Consider the following 24,263-nt stretch of genomic DNA (forward strand, 5'->3'; position numbering starts at 1 on the left):
TTAAGTATGATAGGGTCCCCGAATCCCCCTATTTCTCTGTCCTCTGATGTGCCATCACATCAGAGGACAGAGAATTACACATCGCTTTTTTTTTGCGGTTGCCGGTAAACCGTTAATTACCGGCGATCGCAAAACAGGGGTCGGTAAAAACCAACCCCGATCATGTTCTTTGGGGTCTCGGCTACCACCAGCAGCCGAGACCCCAAAGATCTCCCGGGTGCCGGCCGGCGGGCGCACTGCGCATGCGCCCGCCATTTTTTTGCCGGAAGAAGATGGCGGCGCCCATCGGGAGCCACGAGGAGCACCGGGGAGACAGGTGAGTATCGGGGGGCCCCGTTTCTCTGTCCTCTGATGTGCGATCACATCGGAGGACAGAGAAATTAAATGGGAAATCGCTTTTTTTTTTTTTTTTTTGCGACCGCCGGTAAACGGTTAATTACCGGCGATCGCAACTCGGGGGTCAGTAAAAAACCCCCGAATCATGTTCTCTGGGGTCTCGGCTACCCCCGGTAACCGAGACCCCAGAGAAAATCCGACTCTGGGGGGCGCTGTTCACTTTTTCCACAGCGCCGTTAATTAACGGCGCTGTGGTTTAAGTACCCTTAGCGGCCGCCGTTAAAAGGTGTATCGGCGGTCGTTAAGGGGTTAATAATATATATGTAGATAAAAATGATAGTAATTTTGATATATTGTAGTCCAGTGAACAACAATAAACTACAAGCAGTGAGCCGTCCCATACCCAGATTTAACATTATTCTTACAGTATATACTAATAGATGTATTACAGTGCTACAATCATTAGCTAAATAACAGCCCTGCAGCTTCCATAGAGATTGATTAGGATGACATTACCATTTTATACACTTGTGTTAGTGCAGTTTTTTCTTCCTTACTTTTCTGCTGTAAACCCCTGAAGGTTAATGGGCTGCGGCCTGCAGATAGTACAACCAATCAGGTTAGTGCTCGCTCGCACCACCGTATCAATGGGACGAGTTCTATCCGACTTTTTATTGGATAGCACTCGGAACAATGTTGCTGATACCTGATTTTTTTTTCGGTGGACAGAACCTGTCTGTGAAAAAAAAATTGCACCATGCTGAGATTTCACTCAGACGCCGCTGAAGGTGTTTTTTTTTTAATACATATATTAATTAATCAGTATGTGAAATAGGAGGCAGGTCAGTGAGGAATCAGTGACCTGTCAGAAGCCATCAGTATGAATATGTAAGCAGAGCGCCACATGAAGCCCCTTCCCCTACAGGCCAAGCATATCATTAACTGAAAATAAGGAATAAACAACAACCACAAGATGGATTTCATCACCCAAGGTATCATTGTAATCAGTATAACGGCGCCGACCTGACACTGTGTGTAGGTTACTGTGCACAATCCTACTGACAGGTTCCCTTTAAGACCCCTAGTGTGCGGCACATAATCAGCTTTGTACTGGCTCCTGTCATTGGTCTGAGTTTGTAACTTGTGCATCCGGTTACATTATTTAGACTTTATTCTTTTATTCTTTAATAATTGTATATCGTTTTTGAAGCTGAATGTAATATGTTCCCCCTGACAATATCAGGATGAATATGTAAGGGAATGATAATAAACATGAGTCTGCAATCCACAATCATCATATATCTAATCTGACTGCAGTTGGGAGACACATTAATGACATTCAGTTCATGAACATTTCTGACTATAAAAGATTGCGAATTATAACTTGTAGGTCTCTTTCTTCTACGATGAAGACGATGGTCCTTAGATTAATGCTTAGTTTTAATGAGTTCTGTGTTGGCATCTGGTATTGAAATGAGACAGAATGTGGAAAGTAGAAAACTCTCATTGCATTATTTGGCAAGTACTGATTGCTCATGCTGTGTTAAAATCAGCTAATCCTTTTGTTCCAGATGTCTTCTTGATTTTGCAGAAATCAAAACAATAAGAAATTACTTTGCATTTGTATTTTGCATCCCTGTGCATACATCTGCATTGGTTAATGGAGTCGTTGACGTTTTACATTGAGTTATGGGGTTTTTTTTTTTAAGTTTTACATCATGTTTGAAAATCTGTTTTATTGAAAGCTTAATATTTATTCTGAACCTTTAATGATTGGAGTCATATTTTCCATGGGTATATAATACATGGATTCTGCAGGTTCTATGATTAATAGATTGTATGCAAACTGCATTCCAAAAACAGAACAGTTTCTTCACTTTGAGAAAGCTTTAGGTCTGGGGTGCACAGCCTTTATTGACCTGAGGACCCCATTGTCATGTTATTATTTTTTAGATTTAGAGCACCATTGATTCCTTGGTGCTGTAAATGTGAAAATTTTTACATACAAAATACAAATATACAGTTGAAACCAGAAGTTTACATACACTATATAAAAAGACACATTTGCATGTTTTTCTCAATATCTGACATGAAATCAGAATAAACCTTTCCAATTTTAGGTCAATTAGGATTACTATAATTATGAATACTTTATTTGCCATATGGCAGAATATTGAGAGAGAATGTTTTGTAGGTCATGCAACACACACTGCTCACCTATCAGACACGTGCACTGCTCACATACCACTCACATATTGGACTCACGCACAAAAAGCTGTATATTGGTCTCATCTGTGCACAAGATGCTTTCCCAGAAGGTTTTGGGCTTATTCATGCACATTTTGGCAAACTGCAGTCTAGCTTTTTTATGTCTCTGTATGAGCAGTGGGATCCTCCTGGGTCTCCTGCTGTAGAGTTTCTTTTCATTCAAATGTCGGCAGATAGTCTATAGACTATACTAAATTATAGGCATAAATTAAATTTATGGTTCAAATAACAAAAAAATGGCACATGCATATGTATTCATCCTTTTTCTTATCTAAGTTTCACATGGTCTGTCAGTATATAAACACCTTTTCTGAAAGGCCACAGAGGCTCTAACACCATTAAGCAAGAGGCACCACTAAACAAACAACACCAAGATGACCAAGGAAATCTCCAAACAAGTCAGGGACAAAGTTGTTAAGAAGTACAAGTCAGGGTTGGGTTATAAAAAATATATATATATATATATATATATATCCCAATCTCTGATGATCCCCCAAAGCACCATCAAATCTATTATCATCAAATGGAAAGAACATGGTACCACAACAAACCTGCCAAGAGAAGGCCTTCCACCAACACTCTCAGCTAACGCAAGGAGAGTATTAATCAGAGAGGCAGCATAGAGACCAAAGGTAACTCAGAAGGAGCTGCAAAGTTCCAAGCAGAGACTGTAGTATCTGTCCATGTGACCACAATAAGCCATTCACTTCATAAAGAAGAGGCCTTTATGGAAGAGTGGGCAGAAAAAATTCTTTACTTCCACATAAAAATTGTAAGGCTTGCTTAGAGTTTGCCAAAAGACAAATGTATGGATGAAGGAACTGTGGTCAGATGTGACCAAAATTTAAGTTTTTGGCCACCAAGGTAAATGGCACCAAACCAACACAGCTCATCACCACAAGAATACCAACCCCACAGTGAAACATGATGGGGCAGCTTCATCCTGAAGGTGAGTTTTACGGTAGCAGGGACAGGTTAAAATGGTCCATGTTGAAGGACAGATGGATGATACAAAATACAGGGATATTCTTGAACAAAACCTGTTTCACTCTGTCAGTGATTTGAGACTGGGACGGAGATTCACCTTCCAACAAGACAATGACTCAAAGCATACTGCTAAAGCAACGCTCGAGTCATTTAATGGGAAATGTGTAAATGTTTTGGAGTGGCCAAGTCAACACCCAGACGTTAACCCAATTGAGAATCTGTAGTCAGACTTAAAGATTGCTGTTCACCAGAAGAAATCATCTAACTTGAAGGAGCTGGAGCAGTTTTACCTTGAGGAATGGGCAGAAATCCCAGTGGTAAGATGTGGAAAGTTCATAGAGATGTATCCATAGCGACTTGCAGCTGTAATTGCCGTAAAAGGAGGCTCTACAAATTACTAACTTTGGGGGGGGGGGTGAATAGTTGTGCACACTGAAGTTTTAAGTTATTTTGTCATATTTGTTGTTTGCTTCACAATTAGTGTTGAGCGATACGGTCCGATATCGGTATCGGAAAGTATCGGCCGATACCGGCAAAGTATCGGATCTAATCCGATACCGATACCCGATACCAATACAAGTCAATGGGACTCATGTATCGGACGATATTCCTGATGGTTCCCAGGGTCTGAAGGAGAGGAAACTCTCCTTCAGGCCCTGGGAACCATATTAATGTGGTTTTGTGGCATTTTAAAATGCGTGCGTGTCCAGCCTCCCGTGACGTCACGGCTTGTGATTGGTCGCGTCGCCCATGTGACCGCGACGCAACCAATCACAACGCCGGAACGTAATTTTAAAATCCTGAAGGACCTGAAATTACGTCACGGCTTGCTGTGATTGGTTGCGTCCCGGCCACATGGGCGGCGCGCGACCAATCACAAGCCGGGACTTCGCGTAAGGAAGTTAAAGCGCGAATTTTAAGCAAACAACGCTGCCGGTTCCCTCGGTAAGGTGCAGGCTGCGTCAGAGAGGTGAGTATAGCAATATTTTTTATTTTAATTCTTTATTTTACACATTAATGTTGTTTCGATACCGATACCCGATACCACAAAAGTATCGGATCTCGGTATCGGAATTCCGATACAGCAAATATCGGCCGATACCCGATACTTGCGGTATCGGAATGCTCAACACTATTCACAATGAAAAGAAAACCAAATGTTCACAGTTAGGTCAGGGTCATACTTGCGTATGCCTTGCAGGAAACTCATGCGAGTCTCTCGCATCAATACCTGGCACTGCCGCCGGCACTCGGGACCAGAGCATTCAGCTGCATGTCTTTCTATGCAGCCACACGCTCTGGTCCCGAGTGCCAGCGGCAGTGTCGGGTATTGATGCGAGAGACTCGCGTGAGTTTCTCGCACTGCACATGCAAGGGTGACCCCAGCCTTATAGGCATGTTCTTTACATGTACTGATACAAACCTTAAAAAAACAGGGAAATTCCAGGTTGTGAGGTAGCAAAACATGAAAAATGCCAGCAGGGTGAATACTTTCCCAAGCTACTGTGTGATTGAAAATTACATTTCAAGTGAAAAAATGTGTTGTTTTTTTGTCACTACATACAAAGGACTACAACTGCTTTATTCTTCCATAGCCTCTGAAATCCACCTTGAGGAATAATTTCCTTCTTTGCAATTGAGACATTTTTCATCAGTTTGGTGGTGAGTGGTTTCTTTCTTATACAGCCTGATATCAAACCTCAGCGTTATATAGATATGTGCATTGATATGACTACTAAAAATTTTAGTATCAGGCTGTATGTTTCACTTTCAGCTGATTTAGCTGTTTGTTCTCCAGTCTTTTAAGATCTGTGTGCCGGACACAAATCTCCCTGAGAATCTGCCTCCATAACTTATTTTAAACTAAAGCGGCTGTTACCAGTGTGATACGTGTAGATCTGGAGAGCAGACTGTCAGTCATTGCATGTCTCTGACTGGTAACGCCCTCTTTCATTTAAAATAAGTTCTGGCGGCAAATTCTCTGGGACATTTATGTCCCAACCATAGATCTCAACAGCTCATTTACATATTAAGAAAAGTATGGATATCTTTGGAATAAGACATCGGATTTCAGATATCAAGGTATCATTTTATTCAATCTTCTATGACCTACGTGCACATATAGATTGCTTAAGAGAATAGATCCTATTGATAGAGTCCCTTTAAGGCCCAAACAGTTTTTATTTGAAACTGTTAATGTTTTGCTCTCATTATTGTCCAGATGTGCATGAGAGATTCTATCCATGTGTCCCCTGCAACCTGCTGATCATTGCCAATAGCCATAGATTAATAACACTATTAAAATGAAATGTCTCAGTTATTGCTCAATTGATGAAGTATCAAATATTCCCGTTTTTACACAATTCCCACAATGCTGCTCCTACAGGCTCCTTGTAGGAAATTTAGATAAATGAACTGACACATGCTCATAGTGGAACAACTGTTAACAGACCTTCTACCTCCCATCTGCTAATAGCTGACATCCTGACTGCTCTGTAATAGATGGCATGTTGTATATTGCTTGTTACTCTTGGAACTCTTTTTAGGCTTCATTTTTCTAAGCCACAAAAGCACTCGAGTGAAAGAATAACAAGGTCAAAGTGACATGAAAAAATATATCATATGCCAACACTTTTTATCAGTTGTCAGATGGGACACTTTGTCATGCAGTAAATTGAGAAAAAATAAAAATGTTTAAAAGATCAAAATTTAAAATGATTGTTAAATACTTTTATTTTAGTCACGTAACCAAAAATCGGTAAATGCTAATGAAATAAGTTAAAAAACATTAAATATTTGATGAAAAATTAATAAAATTCACAAGGGTAGTTTCTTAACAATACAATCGCCAGATACTGTTCTCTGTGCATTTCCATTTTCTATGACTTTATTTTGTACAGGAAAAATATTGTGCTTAGCTCTCTATTAGATCCAGTGCATCAATTCTTAATTTCCATGCTCTGAGCAAAACCTCATGTCACCACAGACAGTTTCATTCTTAGTGTTTATTCACACAGGAAGTAACCCTTTGTGAATGTTTGAATCACATTCTACGACAGTTTTCAAAATTTGATAATTCATTTTTTAACAAAGACTGAAAATTAAAACTCCCTATTGCTCTATGCTGAACAACATAACCTCCTTATTTCTAATGGAAGGTCCTCGGGTGTAAAAGTCCAAGTGGTTCAAAACTTCACTTAAATATGGACATCAGAAAGATTTTTATACTGGTGTCAATTAACTTACAGAATTTTTCTCTCCGGTAGTTTGAGCAGCAGCAGCAGCACATACATAGGATGTGAATTCCCCATACATGCTGCATGTTAGGTCAGGGGTCAAGATCAAAGAGATTAGACTATACAAGAGACCTGTCTCACCTTTCTGTCCTTGTGTATTTTTCAAGAAACAAAATGAGAAAACAAAAAAAATTGAAATATGTATTATTGAGTGGTAAAAAAAAAAGCTGTATGTTCAAAATACAGAAAAGTTCAAATATAACTTGAAACTTTCGTGCATGTCCTCAGAGCAGCACAAAACTCTTACGGATGGGATGCGGAAAAATGCAATATGTCCCAAATCTACTTTGGCTTGAAACTACCAATTTATAGATGATGGATAATATTGATATTAACCCCTTTACCCCCAAGGGTGGTTTGCACGTTAATGACCGGGCCAATTTTCACAATTCTGACCACTGTCCCTTTATGAGGTTATAACTCTGGAACGCTTCAACGGATCCTGATGATTCTGACACTGTTTTCTCATGACATATTGTACTTCATGATAGTGGTAAAATTTCTTTGATATTACCTGTGTTTATCTGTGAAAAAAACAGAAATTTGGCGAAAATGTTGAAAATTTTGCAATTTTCCAACTTTGAATGTTTATGCCCTTAAATCACAGAGATATGTCACACAAAATACTTAATAAGTAACATTTCCCACATGTCTACTTTACATCAACACAATTTTGGAGCGAAAATTTTTTTTGTTAGGGAGTTATAAGGGTTAAAAGTTGACCAGCAATTTCTCGTTTTTACACCATTTTTTTTAGGGACCACATCACATTTGAAGTCACTTTGAGGGGTCTATGTGATAGAAAATACCCAAGTGTGACATTCTAAAAACTGCACCCCTCAAGGTGCTCAAAACCACATTCAAGAAGTTTCTTAACCCTTCTGGCGCTTCACAGGAATTTTTGGAATGTTAAAAAAAAAAAAATGAACATTTAACTTTTTTTTCACAAAAAATTTACTTCAGCTACAATTTGTTTTATTCTACCAAGGGTAACAGGAGAACAATTTTTTGTGCTATATTCTACACGCTCCTTGACAAAAAGCCATAATCAAAAATGCTAAATTGTATAAATAAATGTAAATTTGTTTTATACATGTTGGGAGTTTTCCTTTTTCTTAAATAAAACACACACATACAAAAAAAAAACATAATTAATAACCTCTTATAAAAACAGATGCAAAAGGATGATGCTTATGGCTAGTCCATCTCAAAAGCCAGTGATAACATGTATTTTTTAGTTGGGAAATTAGGAACTGTCTACCTTGTTTGCATTGTGTCAAGAATGCTGTACTGCAGTTTATCATGGATCAATGAATTCACAGTTACGCAGACTTTGCACCTGCACCTTACTATCACTTGAATCTATGTGTTATTTTTCACAGACTGATACCACTCCCTTTTTCTATGTTTTTCGATGTTGCAGTAATCTACCACACTTTGATTTAGACCTTTCAATTCTTGTCTGTAATGACGAGCTCAATGCCCTGCCTGAGACAAAAAAGCTGCCCTGCCACACAAACCCCAAGAGCCAAAATACTCAAACACTCCCCACCCCCGATCAGTGAATTCTGCTATACTTTGTCGTGCCCCTCAACAATTTCTCTTAAAGACGTTTTTTGAAGAGCCGCATATGAATGGCGCCGCAGTGCGCATGATCGACCACAGGTCCATTTACATGGTGCTCTTTAGAGCTCCAGTTCTCGTGATCATGGGGGTCTCAGTGGTTGCAGTAGGAGCGGTACTGTGCAGTGTATATATACACAGGACAGGAGGAGCGGTACTGTGCAGTGTATATATACAGGACAGGAGGAGCGGTACTGTGCAGTGTGTATATACAGGACAGGAGGAGCGGTACTGTGCAGTATATATACAGGACAGGAGGAGTGGTACTGTGCAGTGTATATATATACAGGACAGGAGGAGCGGTACTGTGCAGTGTGTATATACAGGACAGGAGGAGCGGTACTGTGCAGTGTATATATACAGGACAGGAGGAGCGGTACTGTGCAGTGTATATATACAGGACAGGAGGAGCGGTACTGTGCAGTGTATATATACAGGACAGGAGGAGCGGTACTGTGCAGTGTATATATACACAGGACAGGAGGAGCGGTACTGTGCAGTGTATATATACAGGACAGGAGGAGCGGTACTGTGCAGTGTATATATACACAGGACAGGAGGAGCGGTACTGTGCAGTGTATATATACACAGGACAGGAGGAGCGGTACTGTGCAGTGTATATATACAGGACAGGAGGAGCGGTACTGTGCAGTGTATATATACAGGACAGGAGGAGCGGTACTGTGCAGTGTGTATATACAGGACAGGAGGAGTGGTACTGTGCAGTGTATATATACAGGACAGGAGGAGCGGTACTGTGCAGTGTATATATACAGGACAGGAGGAGCGGTACTGTGCAGTGTATATATACACAGGACAGGAGGAGCGGTACTGTGCAGTGTATATATACAGGACAGGAGGAGCGGTACTGTGCAGTGTATATATACACAGGACAGGAGGAGCGGTACTGTGCAGTGTATATATACACAGGACAGGAGGAGCGGTACTGTGCAGTGTATATATACAGGACAGGAGGAGCGGTACTGTGCAGTGTATATACACAGGACAGGAGGAGCGGTACTGTGCAGTGTATATATACAGGACAGGAGGAGCGGTACTGTGCAGTGTGTATATACAGGACAGGAGGAGTGGTACTGTGCAGTGTATATATACAGGACAGGAGGAGCGGTACTGTGCAGTGTATATATACAGGACAGGAGGAGCGGTACTGTGCAGTGTATATATACACAGGACAGGAGGAGCGGTACTGTGCAGTGTATATATACAGGACAGGAGGAGCGGTACTGTGCAGTGTGTATATACAGGACAGGAGGAGTGGTACTGTGCAGTGTATATATACAGGACAGGAGGAGCGGTACTGTGCAGTGTATATATACACAGGACAGGAGGAGCGGTACTGTGCAGTGTATATATACAGGACAGGAGGAGCGGTACTGTGCAGTATATATATACACAGGACAGGAGGAGCGGTACTGTGCAGTGTATATATACACAGGACAGGAGGAGCGGTACTGTGCAGTGTATATATACAGGACAGGAGGAGCGGTACTGTGCAGTGTATATATACACAGGACAGGAGGAGCGGTACTGTGCAGTGTATATATACAGGACAGGAGGAGCGGTACTGTGCAGTGTGTATATACAGGACAGGAGGAGTGGTACTGTGCAGTGTATATATACAGGACAGGAGGAGCGGTACTGTGCAGTGTATATATACACAGGACAGGAGGAGCGGTACTGTGCAGTGTATATATACAGGACAGGAGGAGCGGTACTGTGCAGTATATATATACACAGGACAGGAGGAGCGGTACTGTGCAGTGTATATATACACAGGACAGGAGGAGCGGTACTGTGCAGTGTATATATACAGGACAGGAGGAGCGGTACTGTGCAGTGTATATATACACAGGACAGGAGGAGCGGTACTGTGCAGTGTATATATACACAGGACAGGAGGAGCGGTACTGTGCAGTGTATATATACACAGGACAGGAGGAGTGGTACTGTGCAGTGTATATATATACAGGACAGGAGGAGTGATACTGTGCAGGATATATACACAGGACAGGAGGAGTGATACTGTGCAGGGTATATACACAGGACAGGAGGAGTGGTACTGTGCAGTGCATATATACAGGACAGGAGGAGTGGTACTGTGCAGTGTATATATACAGGACAGGAGAAGTGGAACTGTGCAGTGTATATACAGGACAGGAGGAGTGATACTGTGCAGGGTATAAACACAGGACAGGAGGAGTGGCACTGTGCAGGGTATATACACAGGACAGGAGGAGTGGTACTGTGCAGAGTATATACACAGGACAGGAGGAGTGGTACTGTGCAGGGTATATACACAGGACAGGAGGAGTGGTACTGTGCAGGGTATATACACAGGACAGGAGGAGTGGTACTGTGCAGTGTATATACACAGGACAGGAGGAGTGATACTGTGCAGGGTATATACACAGGACAAGAGGAGTGGTACTGTGCAGTGTATATATGCAGGACAAGAGGAGTGGTACTATGTAGGGTATATATGCAGGACAGGAGGAGTGGTACTGTGCAGTGTATATATACAGGACAGGAGGAGTGATACTGTGCAGTGTATATATACAGAATAAGGCCACACTCACATGTTCAGTATTTCCCATCAGTCTGTATAAGCCAAAACCAGGATTGTGTGATAAATGCAGAAGTGGTGACGTGTTTCTTTTATACAGTACTTTTCCTCTGATTGTTTTACTCCTGTTTTTGGCTTACAAATACTGACCAAATACTGACCGTGTGAACGTGGGCTTAATACAGGTACTCATTAGGGTGGAATCACACTAGCATATGGCATTGGATGTGATATGCCAATGATACTCAGCTCTTCCTCTGCTGCGAGAGTGAGCCGAGTGTCAGTGCTCCAATGCTCCTGCAACAGAGAATCGCAGCACAGGTGTGGAGGAGACGGAAAAATTAATTTCTCCATCTCCTCAATGGTCAGATTCACTGTGTATCAGACTGCAACATCTGATGAGAAAAAAACCCACTGCACACAGATAGCAAGTGAGAAGAAAATCGTACCACTTTTCAGGAAGAAAATGGATCCGATTTTTCTTATACTCTTTATTAGCCCATGTGGCAACATTTCACTTCCATATCAGAGAAATGTTCAGTTATGGACCTGAAACGTTGCCACATGGGCCAATAAAGAGTCCGCCACTTTTCTCGCAATTAATCGGAGTGATAGATAAACACACACACACATATACATAATAAGAATAGATACTGTGAATTACACCATTTATGCAGGACAGGAGAAATATACACAGCTCCACAATATACCGTATATACTCGAGTATAAGTCGACCTGAATATAAACCGAGGCACCTAATTGTGCCACGAAAGACTGGGAAAACTTATGGACTCGAGTATAATCCGGGTATGCATTGTCCTCTCATCCCTATCCTGGTATGCATGGCTCTGCATCTCTGTCCTTGCATGCATGGCTCCCCATCCTCATCCTTGTATGCATGGCTTCTCATCCCTGTCCTTGTATGCATGGCTCCCCATCCTCATCCTTGTTTGCATGGCTCCCCATCCTCATCCTTGTATGCATGGCTCCTTATCCCCTATCCTTGTATGCATGGCTCCCCATCCTCATCCTTGTATGCATGGCTCCTTATCCCCTATCCTTGTATGCATGGCTCCTTATCCCCAGTCCTTGTCTGCATGGCTTCTTATACCCTGTCCTTGTATGCATGGTTCCTATTAAAAAAAAAACACATTCTACTTACCTTCCCTGCGCGCCCTTACAGCATCTTGTTCTATGGCCCCGCTCATTAAGGTAATGAATATTCACTCCACGCCTATGGTGTGGAGAGGGATGAATATTCATCACCTTAATGGGAGGGACCACATGATCGCTCGGCCTGAAGAACTGCTTGCGCCGGAATGAAATTGAGCAAGGGTGCACAGGGAAGGTAAGTAGAATGTGTGATGGAAGCCGGTGGCTGTAACTGTGCGCGCTATAAGAGAGATGAATATTCACTGACAGCTGTGGTGATACGCTACCTGAGTGTGTTGGGGGACACTCGCTTGGCATAGGATTTAAGCACTCAGGCACGATTTTTCCACAAATTAAGTCCGTTCCGGTTTATTAAAGCATCATAAACCGTATCTCGAACAGTTCATTATACCGCCATACCAGCAAATCACATACGGTTTTACATTGCCTTCAGTGGTCACACTGGTATCTCTCTCCATTACAGTTCATTGCATGCATCAACGGAACATATTAAACCCCGACAGTATGTTCCAATGGCAGATACGTCTCTGCCGTATATCACAGGTTTTTCCCATACCAGGGATTACCTCACAGGAACTTCGGCTCCACACACTGACTCCTGCCAGTGCTGGTTCACAGGGAAACTGCCTCACTGGGATCATCGTCCTTGTGACCAGGGCACCTCGGATAGTCCAGACCCACAGTAGGAACTGTAGCTTCCCCAACACAGAAACCGTCTTAGGCTCTGTAGATGCAGCCTTTCCTTGCGCTTCCAGGAAGACCAATCACAGGCACTTCCAACACACAGGCCATCAGTCCTTGATCTACCCAAGTGCTTACAGGACTCCAGTCCATCCGCGGACAATCCAACACTCTGACCATTCCAGGAATCACACTCTTACCAGGTGCTTGCAGGACTCCAGCCCATACCAGGACAATCCAACACCTCAAGCAATCAGTCCATAGCCTCAGCAGTGCTTCCAGGACTCCAGTCCATCCCAGGACAATCCAACACCCAGGCTATTGCAGGACTCACGGTCTCAGTGCCTCCAGGACTCCATCCCATACCAGGACAATCCAACACTGACCGTACATCAGGTCCACGGTCTCAGGTGCTTGCAGGACTTCTCCAATACCAGGAGTCTTCAACACTGACCGTCCAGGACCTTGCACATGGACCAAACAGATCCATACACAGGGACCAAACAGATCCATACACAGGAACCACACAGGCACATGTGACCCACACCCTGGTCACATTACATACCTGTAACCACTCCCCTGGGTGGGAGTGTGGGTGTGTGTGGCTAGTCTGACACTCCCATCTCTCATAACTAGCCCTGCCAATCTCCCATTAGCATTACACAACTACTTGTGGGACTACAGGTCCCAGCACACCAACCAAACTTCAGATTGACAGCACAGACTGTCTTCCTCTGCAACACACACACCGGCCATTAACACTCCTGCCGGACTTAGTCTCATCTCATTTATGCCTCCAAGCACATCTTGAAGCACACACACAGCGCCCCCTGGCTGTAACATGGGTCACCGCACCACACAGCGCAGTGAATATTCATTTCTCTTTAGCAGCGGCACAGGCTTTAGCTGCAGCCATTGGCTCCTGCCTCTGTGACCTGCTGCTCCCCCTCCCCTGCTGTCTTTTAGGGACAATGATTTGTATATAAGAGGAGGGGGTGTTTTCAGCACAAGAAAATGTGCTAAAAAACTCGGCTTATACATGAGTATATATGGTATACTACAATCTATTATAAACACAGCTCAATATATACTGTGTTAAGGAATATAGAGCAGTGTATATACTATATAGTGTAGAGATATTGCAGTGTATATAGAGTGAATTCCACACTATATACACAGCGCCATACTACATAAATATCTCTAAACTATATGCTATATATCCATACAACTCTACAATATAATTAAGACAACATTACACTTTATTATGATGCATACATCACATAAAAGACACATATATATCACATAATAGATATTATAGAAACTTAATTCCAGCTCACCCAGTTGCTCTATGCTCATCCACCTGGGGCTCAGACACCAGCCTCGCCCTGGCCTCACATCAAGGAAAATAGAAAAAATTGGAGTCTGGCTCAACAGAACTGGATTTTCCTTTTCTTCTTATTTTTCAAAAGAAAATATGGTGCATACAAGAGAAACATTTACATGGTCAACATGACCCAGTCGACGCTTTTCGACTGCACTAGGCAGTCTTACTCATGAATGATCACCTTTATTGTCTGTGGCCAAATTTTATCACAGGAGCTCATTCTCTACTCCCCTTTTAGATCCTCTTCCCACAATCGCATACAAGATTTCTCTCGTGCATCCCCCCTACTCTGGAACTTTCTACCCCAACATATCAGACTCTCACCTACCATGGAAACCTTCAAAAGGAACCTGAAGACCTACCTCTTCCGACAAGCCTACAACCTGTAGTAACCACCGATCCACCAAATCGCTGCACGACCAACTCTGCTCTCACCTATTGTATTCTCACCCATCCCGAGTGCGAGCCCTCACAGGCAGGGTCCTCTCCTCCTGTACCAGTTGTGACTTGTATTGTTTAGGATTATTGTAAATGTTTTTTTATTATGTATACCTCTTTTCACATGTAAAGCGCCATGGAATAAATGGCACTATAATAAATATAAATAATAATAATAAAAATATGTAGAGATGATCGACTCAATCAACTGAGAGTTTACATTGAGTTGAACAAAATGGAATTCACAGGTCCCAGCAAATTCAAATTATTTGTAACTCGATTCATGCAGATCAGCAAAAAAAGAGCACTGTACCATTTTACACATTGCTGAGTATTGCGTCAGCCAAAGAAGGCTTACATGACAATCGCTGGCAGTATAAAAGATGAGGACATTGAAAGCAGTGACCATTTTAGGGATATCCTATTCCTAAAAGCAGTGGACATTTTAGGAATAGAAGGTCGGGCAGGCCCGGATTGGGCACCTTCTGAGGCGGGTAGATGCCCAGTGGGCCTGCAGGTCACGGCCACAAAGTGGGCTGCCGGCCCTTTAAATCTTTTGAGTGAAGGCCCTCTGTGAGCGCGTTGTCTAGTTGGCCACACTGACAAGTGCCGCGCATGGCCCGCATCAATGCGCGAGCAGGGCCGCGGTCCTCGTTCATGAGTCAAGTTAAATATTTGAAAAGGCCGCCTGGTTGCCGGTGTGCATAGGGCGCCTCCATCTGTGTCTGACGCTGGCCTGCCTGTACCAGCATCAGAGAAGACTGCTCTCCTCACCAATTCCTGGGATCTTCTCCTTTTCACCACCAACGCTGGACAGGACCCACCTCATCTCTTCATCCTCCCCATCTCAAGGACCTGAATGAGTCCCAATTTGAATTTTTTCTAATGTATATACAGCAGTTATAATAATAATCTTTATTTTTATATAGCGCTAACATATTCCGCAGCACTTTACAGGTTGCACACATTACCATCGCTGTCCCCGTTGGGGCTCACAATCTAAATTCCCTATCAGTATGTCTTTGGAATGTGGGAGGAAACCGGAGTACCCGGAGAAAACCCACACAAACACGGAGAGAACATACAAACTCTTTGCAGATGCAACTATATAATGTGTATAGACTACTGTATATACAATATATGTGATAATGGCTGCTACTGATGTATATAATCATAGTATCACCTATATAATATATGTACAGTAGTCTATGTACATTATATAGGCAATACTGTTACTGTTTGTGAATGGTTAGATGAACATATCCGAACCCCATTGAATTCAATAGGAGGCAATACCAAACACATAGACAACACCTTCAGGAGGGCCCAAAAGCTGCCGAAACAGCTCAAATTAGTGGCAGACACCAGGAAAAGTGGCATAAATGAATCCAGAGTACAAATAGCAAAATTATTATTATTACTTATTATTATAGCGCCATTTATTCCACGGTGCTTTACATGTGAAAAGGGGTATACATAGTAAACAACAAGTACAATAATCTTGAACAAAAACAAGTCACCGACTGGTACCAGAGAGAAGATTCTGCCTGCGAGGGCTCACAATCTACAAGGGATGGGTGAGGATATAGTAGGTGAGGGTAGAGCTGGTCTTGGAATAGTATGGTGGAGCAAGGGTTACTACTACAGTTTGCACACTTGTCGGAAGACGTAGGTCTTCAGGTTCCTTTTGAAGGTTTCCATGGTAGGCAAGTGTCTGATATGATGGGGTAAAAGAGTTCTAGAGTAGAGGAGAGGCATGGGACAAATTTTCTATGTGATTGTGAGAAGAGGAGATAAGAGGGGAGTAGAGAAGGAGATCTTTTGAGGGTTGGAGGTTGCGTGCTGGTAAGTACCAGGAGAAGAGGTCACAAATTTATGGAGGAGACAGGTTGTGGATCGCTTTGTATGCCATGGTTAGGGTTTTGAACTGGAGTCTCTGGGTAATGGGGAGCCAGTGAATGGGTTGACAGAGAGGAGAGGCCAGGGAATAGCGGGGGGACAGGTAAATTAGTCGGGCAGCAGAGTTTAGGATACATTGGTGGGTGCGAAAGTGTTAGAGGGATGGCCACAGAGCAGTTGCAGTAGTCAAGAAGGGAGATGATGAGGGCATGCACTAGAGTTTTTGTAGATTCTTGGCTGAGGAATGTACAGATTCGGGAAATATTTTTGAGTTGAAGTCGGCAGGAAGTGGAAAGGGCTTGGATATGTGGTTTGAAGGAGAGATCGGTATTCAGCATTACCCAGAGGCAACATACTTGTGAGACTGGGGAGAGTGAGCAGCCATTTACTTTAATGGATGGGTCTGTTGGGGCAGTTGAGTAAGATTGGGGAAAGATGATGAATTCTGTTTTGTCCATGTTAAGTTTTAGAAATCTAGTGGAGAAGAAGGATGATCTCATATCACCCTTACTAATTACCGTACCTTAATGTAGAAAAAGAATAATTTCTCCTTGCGGAGATCGACATGCTAAGCATGCTGAGATGAGGAGACTTAAAGCTGCAATGATTCTCTGGGTAATATGCTAATTATGCAAATTGTCTCTTCAGAAAGGAAGAGAGCTAGAACTCTAGTGCCACCTATTGGAAGGTAGCAATCCTACTAGTCAATGTTGACCCTTTAACGAGCTTCCTACCTTCCAATAGGTGGCACTAGAGTTCTAGCTCTCTTCCTCTCTGAAGAGACAAGTTGCTTAATTAGCAAATTACCCAGAGGAGCATTGCGGCTTTAAGTCTCCTCATCTTTGCAAGCTTAGCATGTCGATCTCCGCAAGGAGAAATTATACTTCTTGGATAACTGTTTGACGCCTCTCACACAGCCAAACCAGATCTACGCTTTGCACTGACGAGGGGCAGTACCCCGAAACACAGTGTCTGCAAATTGAGATTCTGGTTTAGCTATTATCCTCATGTCATGTGACAAGGCTTGTTAAAGGGTCAACATTGACTTGTATGATTGCTACCTTCCAATAGGTGGCACTAGAGTTCTAGCTCTCTTCCTCTCTGAAGAGACAATTTGCATAATTAATGTAGAAGTTCACTTTAGTGAAGTCACAAAATAAAGTTTTCATATTTTTTTAGATGAAATTAATTTAAAATAAAAAGAGCAACAACTCAAGATTTTGAGAAATCATTCCTATAATTTGATGTACTGTTCCAATACCTGCTGACATATGGCAAACAAACAATAAACCATGTAGTGTTAGCTGGTGAAAAAAAGCAAATATCTGTAGAGGTAACACAAAACTCAGGAGACTCAGAGACAGACAAACAATAAAAAGTGAAGGCCGTAAGAACAGAATGTTATGGTGCTCAATATAACCCCTGGAATTATGGATTTTGAAGCTATTGCTCTGTGCAAATAAATGATGCATTCTGGATTTCATTATTTGTGTAGCAAGCTTTAACAAGTAAGTAGCTCGGTATTGCCAAATATACTTTTAACCTTTAGTAGTAAAATACAGGTATAGGCATTGATTTAATTTAGATATTCTTTAAGAAATAGCAAATGTTTATGTTTTAGTGTGGTCCAAGAAAAATACATAGTCATTACATCTATGCGTACTGGAGTACCTGGAAAATAAATATGCAAACACGGGGAACATACAAACTCAGAATAGATGTAGCCTTTTGGCAAATTGAAACTTGGGACTTAGGTGCTTAGGGTAGTTGTGACTTATTTTTATTACATTGGGAAATTTAAAAAGAGCATAATCAAAAGACCAAGGCAGTGATTCGATCGGTTCTCCAAAGCCAATTGTTAAATCAGCGGCGGGGAACCTATTTTCCACTGAGGGGCATTTGGATATTTGTAACATAATTTGCGGGCCATAACAAATTATCAACGTCAAAATTATCCTGCTATATTTGAAAAAACATTTACTCACCCCTATATGATGGCTGGTACTGCTCCTCTTTGATGAGGCATGTGATGTTAGATGATAATAATTCTCGCCTCTTCTTTTCCAGGTTTGGAGTGCAGTCACCTCTTTGTGATGGTAGGTTTTGAAAATAACTACTTGCAGCAGTACACTCCTGACCTCTCTTACCTATATTGAACCTGTGCTGCCTGCTCTGACCTCAGATTGTCTGACGGCATTTTTGCCTTCATCCGCCTGTACCCTAGTCAACTGCTGCAGACCAGGGAACTGCTCTGAAGTGGAATCTGGTGACTACCAGTGGCAAAGCCTATCCTCACCATCAGATGCTTTAGTGAATATCTGGTAATGACTTACAGGAAAGATATATATATATCTTTGTACATTATTAGCCATTAGATACTTTTCAGTAGATTCTTTATTTTATTCCGAGAGAAAGGTGTGGGTACATGCTACATAACAGGTACATTTAGGGTTGAGCAACTTTCATTTTTTTAAGATCGAGTCGGGTTTTGTGAAACCCGACTTTGTCCAGAGTCGAGTCGAGTGCAGTCGGCCGATTATCGCTAAAAGTCGGGGATCGACCGAAACACGAAACCCAATGCAAGTCAATGGTGAAGCATAGTCGGCAGTGAGTGGAGGCCAGGAAAACACCTACAGTGCCCATTTTAATGCCAAAAACATCCATTCTTGTTTCTGAAGCTTGTCAATCTTAATAAACTTTATAATAATAGTTGTTCAATGGACCTTGGGGGTCATTTGGCAAATTTGTGGGGGGTAGGGCTGGTTCAAGGTTTTAGTGGGCCCAAGAATCGTGGACTACGTCACGGCGGTGGAGCAGGGAGAGGAAAGTATTTCAACGTTGCAAGTGCTGTGATCCTGAGCAAGCAGGGGGGCACACTTGTTCGCATTGGCACTGGCACAGGGCCCCTCAAAGTACAGCGGTGTGTTTGCACGGCGGGGGCGCCTCCCACCAGCAGCGACACTTTTGCGTACTCTGAGGGGGCCTGTGCCAGTGACGTCGCCAACGAGTATGCCCCCCCACCTGATGAAGGAACCTGCACTTTCATCTGCACCTTCCTCTTTGTCCCTGTGTAAGGTGGTATAACATGCGGGAAGGGGAACCTTACTTTCAGCAGGGTCAGATTCTGGCTGTGTAGAGTGCAAGGGGAATGTAGTGGTCTAGGTCAATGTACCAGCAGACTCATCTAGCAGTGGCTGGGCAATGGGCAGGATGAGGAGGAAACAGATATAGGGCCAAAGAATAAAGTAGGCTAAATGCAGTTCAAAATTGGTAACAGGACAGGACTAAACAGGTGGCATTGCTTTGTTCAGTGGAGTAGCAAACCCAGGAGCAGCAGACACTGTTTTAAGGGCCCAACCACACTACTAGGCCAAATGCAGTTTAATATCTGATACTATAGGCCGAAAGCCAGAAGGTTGAAGCTCAGCTTTATTCAGTTGAGGGCAAACACCAGGGAGGGGCAGACACCGTTAGTAGGCCCTAACCACCAATTTTTAAAATAACAGCACTTAATGAGAGCCAGAAGGTTGAAGCTCAGCTTTATTCAGTTGAGGGCAAACACCAGGGAGGGGCAGACACCGTTAGTAGGCCGTAACCAAAGTTGAAGGCCAAATGCAGTTTCATATCTGATACTATAGGCCGAAAGCCAGAAGGTTGAAGCTCAGTTTTATTCAGTTGAGGAAAAACACCAGGGAGGGGCAGACACCGTTAGTAGGCCCTAACCACCAATTTTTAAAAACACAGCACTTAATGAGAGCCAGAAGGTTGAAGCTCAGCTTTATTCAGTTGAGGGCAAACACCAGGGAGGGGCAGACACCGTTAGTAGGCCCTAACCACCAATTTTTAAAAACACAGCACTTAATGAGAGCCAGAAGGTTGAAGCTCAGCTTTATTCAGTTGAGGGCAAACACCAGGGAGGGGCAGACACCGTTAGTAGGCCCTAACCACCAATTTTTAAAATAACAGCACTTAATGAGAGCCAGAAGGTTGAAGCTCAGCTTTATTCAGTTGAGGAAAAACACCAGGCAGGGGCAGACACCGTTAGTAGGCCGTAACCAAAGTTGAAGGCCAAATGCAGTTTAATATCTGATACTATAGATCGAAAGCCAGAAGGTTGAAGCTCAGCTTTATTCAGTTGAGGAAAAACACCAGGGAGGGGCAGACACCGTTAGTAGGCCCTAACCACCAATTTTTAAAATAACAGCACTTAATGAGAGCCAGAAGGTTGAAGCTCAGCTTTATTCAGTTGAGGAAAAACACCAGGCAGGGGCAGACACCGTTAGTAGGCCGTAACCAAAGTTGAAGGCCAAATGCAGTTTAATATCTGATACTATAGGTCGAAAGCCAGAAGGTTGAAGCTCAGCTTTATTCAGTTGAGGGCAAACACCAGGGAGGGGCAGACACCGTTAGTAGGCCATAACCAAAGTTGAAGGCCAAATGCAGTTTCATATCTGATACTATAGGCCGAAAGCCAGAAGGTTGAAGCTCAGCTTTATTCAGTTGAGGGCAAACACCAGGGAGGGGCAGACACCGTTAGTAGGCCCTAACCACCAATTTTTAAAATAAAAGCACTTAATGAGAGCCAGAAGGTTGAAGCTCAGCTTTATTCAGTTGAGGGCAAACACCAGGGAGGGGCAGACACCGTTAGTAGGCCCTAACCACCAATTTTTAAAATAACAGCACTTAATGAGAGCCAGAAGGTTGAAGCTCAGCTTTATTCAGTTGAGGAAAAACACCAGGCAGGGGCAGACACCGTTAGTAGGCCGTAACCAAAGTTGAAGGCCAAATGCAGTTTGATATCTGATACTATAGGCCGAAAGCCAGAAGGTGGAAGCTCCGATTTAGACAGTGGAGGACAATTTGAATTAGGGACTGCAGACAGACTTAGTAGGCTGTCCCCTGTGGACCATGCATCCAACACATTAACCCATTGCGCCGTAATGGACACGTAATCTTCCGTGGCCATGCCTACAGGTCCATGCGTCTGTTGTCAGGTGCACCTTTGTACTCACAGATTGCCAGAGTGCATGGACAATGCGGTCTTCTACATGCTGGTGGAGGGTTGGGATGGCTTTTCTCGCAAAAGAAGTGTAGACTGGTTAGCTTGTAGCGTGGTACAGCGTAGTCCATCATGGCCTTATTAATAGTAAATAAAATATATAACTAGGCTCTATGAACTTTTAAATAGGTTCCAGGGGTACACGGGCAGCATTGGTGTGGTCAGTGGAGGAGTATTGCAAGTAGGGGCCGCAGACAGGCTATCAAAGGCCTAAAATAACAAACAATAGGCTCATGGCAGTTTTATATCGGTTACATGGATACACGGGCAGGCAGCATTGTGGTCAGTGGAGGAGTAATGCAAGTAGGGACGGCAGACAGGCTATCAAAGGCCTAAAATAACAAACAATAGGCTCATGGCAGTTTTATATCGGTTACATGGATACACGGGCAGGCAGCATTGTGGTCAGTGGAGGAGTATTGCAAGTAGGGCCGCAGACAGGCTCACAAAGGCCTAAAATAACAAACAGTGGGCAGTCATGGCAGTTTTACATCGGTTACATGGATACACAGGCAGGTAGCATTGTGGTCAGTGGAGGAGTAATGCAAGTAGGGACGGCAGACAGGCTATCAAAGGCCTAAAATAACAAACAATAGGCTCATGGCAGTTTTATATCGGTTACATGGATACACGGGCAGGCAGCATTGTGGTCAGTGGAGTATTGCAAGGAGTGTCTGACACAGTTAGTACTCCAAAAAAACAAATAGATGTTAATGTCTCACAAAACAACTATAAGTAAAAAAAAGGGTGGCATGCTTAGGTACAGGGGTGGGCTCATCTGCAGAGTTTATGACAAAGTAATTTGGCAGTAAATTAGTATTTACTGGTGTCAATATAGGACACTGACTCAGACAAATTGGTATTGTTTGTCAGTGCCAGGCATTGAATGATGTCAGTGCATAGACTACACATTGGTGGAGCTGTGCGAGATAATTTTGCACGTGGTACAGCACAGTTTGAGCTGGGGGGGGGAACTCTCTTGTGGCCGGCGGTACCGCCCCAGGGCCCCTCATGTTACAACGGCGTGTCTGACGTTGGGTGCGCACCACCACCGCCAGAGACACTACATTGTACTATGAGGGACCCAGTGGCAATGCCGTCGACCAAAAGCGGGCACACCCGCCTCTTCAGACAATCAGCACTCTAACGGGTGCTTGCGCCAAGTGGCGAGACAACGGCCCCGTGGGGGGATTTTTCCCATTGGGGGAGGTGTAAACATGTTGTATGCTGGACAAACAGCTGCTGCAAATTAACAGATTGGAACACTCAGTAAGACCAGTCCACAAGCAAGACCTTTTTATAGGAAAGCTAGGTGTCAGCCGGGAAAGGTGGGGCAAAATAATTTGAAATCCAGGAGTGGTTCATTTTAATGAAGGTGAGATCATCCACATTTTGGGTAGCCAGACGAGTCCTTTTTTCGGTTAATATTGAACCAGCAGCACTGAATACTCTTTCTGATAGCACACTAGCTGCTGGGCAAGCAAGCTCCTGCAACGCATATTCTGCCAATTCAGGCCAGGTGTCTAATTTTGATGCCCAGTAATCAAATGGGAATGACGGTTGAAGGAGAACATCGATAAGGGAAGAAAAATAGTTAGTAACCATACTGGACAAATGTTGTCTCCTGTCACTTTGAATAGATGCTGCAGTACCTGTCCTGTCTGCGGTCATTGCGAAATCACTCCACAACCTGGTCAGAAAACCCCTCTGTCCAACGCCACTTCTGATCTGTGCACCCCTAACACCTCTGCCATGTAGCCCCCTGCAGCTTGTGTGAGAACCATCACCGGCGCTGTGTGCTGGGAATGCCTGAATCAAACGGTCTACAAGAGTAGCTTGTTTGGTTGCTAAGATTTGTTCGAGGTTCTCATGTGGCATAATATTTTGCAATTTGCCTTTATAGCGAGGGTCAAGGATGCAGGCCAACCAGTAATCGTCATCGCTCATCATTTTAGTAATGCGTGGGTCCTTTTTGAGGATACGTAAGGCATAATCCGCCATGTGGGCCAAAGTTCCTGTTGGCAAATCTGCGGTTGTGCTGGTTTGAGGGGCAGTTACAGGCAAATCTACGTCACTTGTCTCCCTTAAAAAAACAGAACCCGGCCTTGCAACGCCACTAATTTCTGTTGGCCCAGGAGAAGTTTCCTCATTACAAAAGTACTCATCCCCATCATCCTCCTCGTCCTCCTCCTCCTCTTCGCCCGCTACCGCGTCCTCTACACGGCCCTGACCAGACAATGGCTGACTGTCATCAAGGCTTTCCTCTTCCTCGGCTGCAGACGCCTGCTCCTTTATGTGCGTCAAACTTTGCATCAGCAGATGCATTAGGGGGATGCTCATGCTTATTATGGCGTTGTCTGCACTAACCAGCCGTGTGCATTCCTCAAAACACTGAAGGACTTGACACAGGTCTTGTAGCTTCGACCACTGCACACCTGACAACTCCATGTCTGCCATCCAACTTCCTGCCCGTGTATGTGTATCCTCCCACAAAAACATAACAGCACGCCTCTGTTCGCACAGTCTCTGAAGCAT

Source organism: Ranitomeya variabilis, chromosome 6 (genome assembly GCF_051348905.1).
Source record: "Ranitomeya variabilis isolate aRanVar5 chromosome 6, aRanVar5.hap1, whole genome shotgun sequence".
Classification (NCBI taxonomy): Eukaryota; Metazoa; Chordata; class Amphibia; order Anura; family Dendrobatidae; genus Ranitomeya; species Ranitomeya variabilis.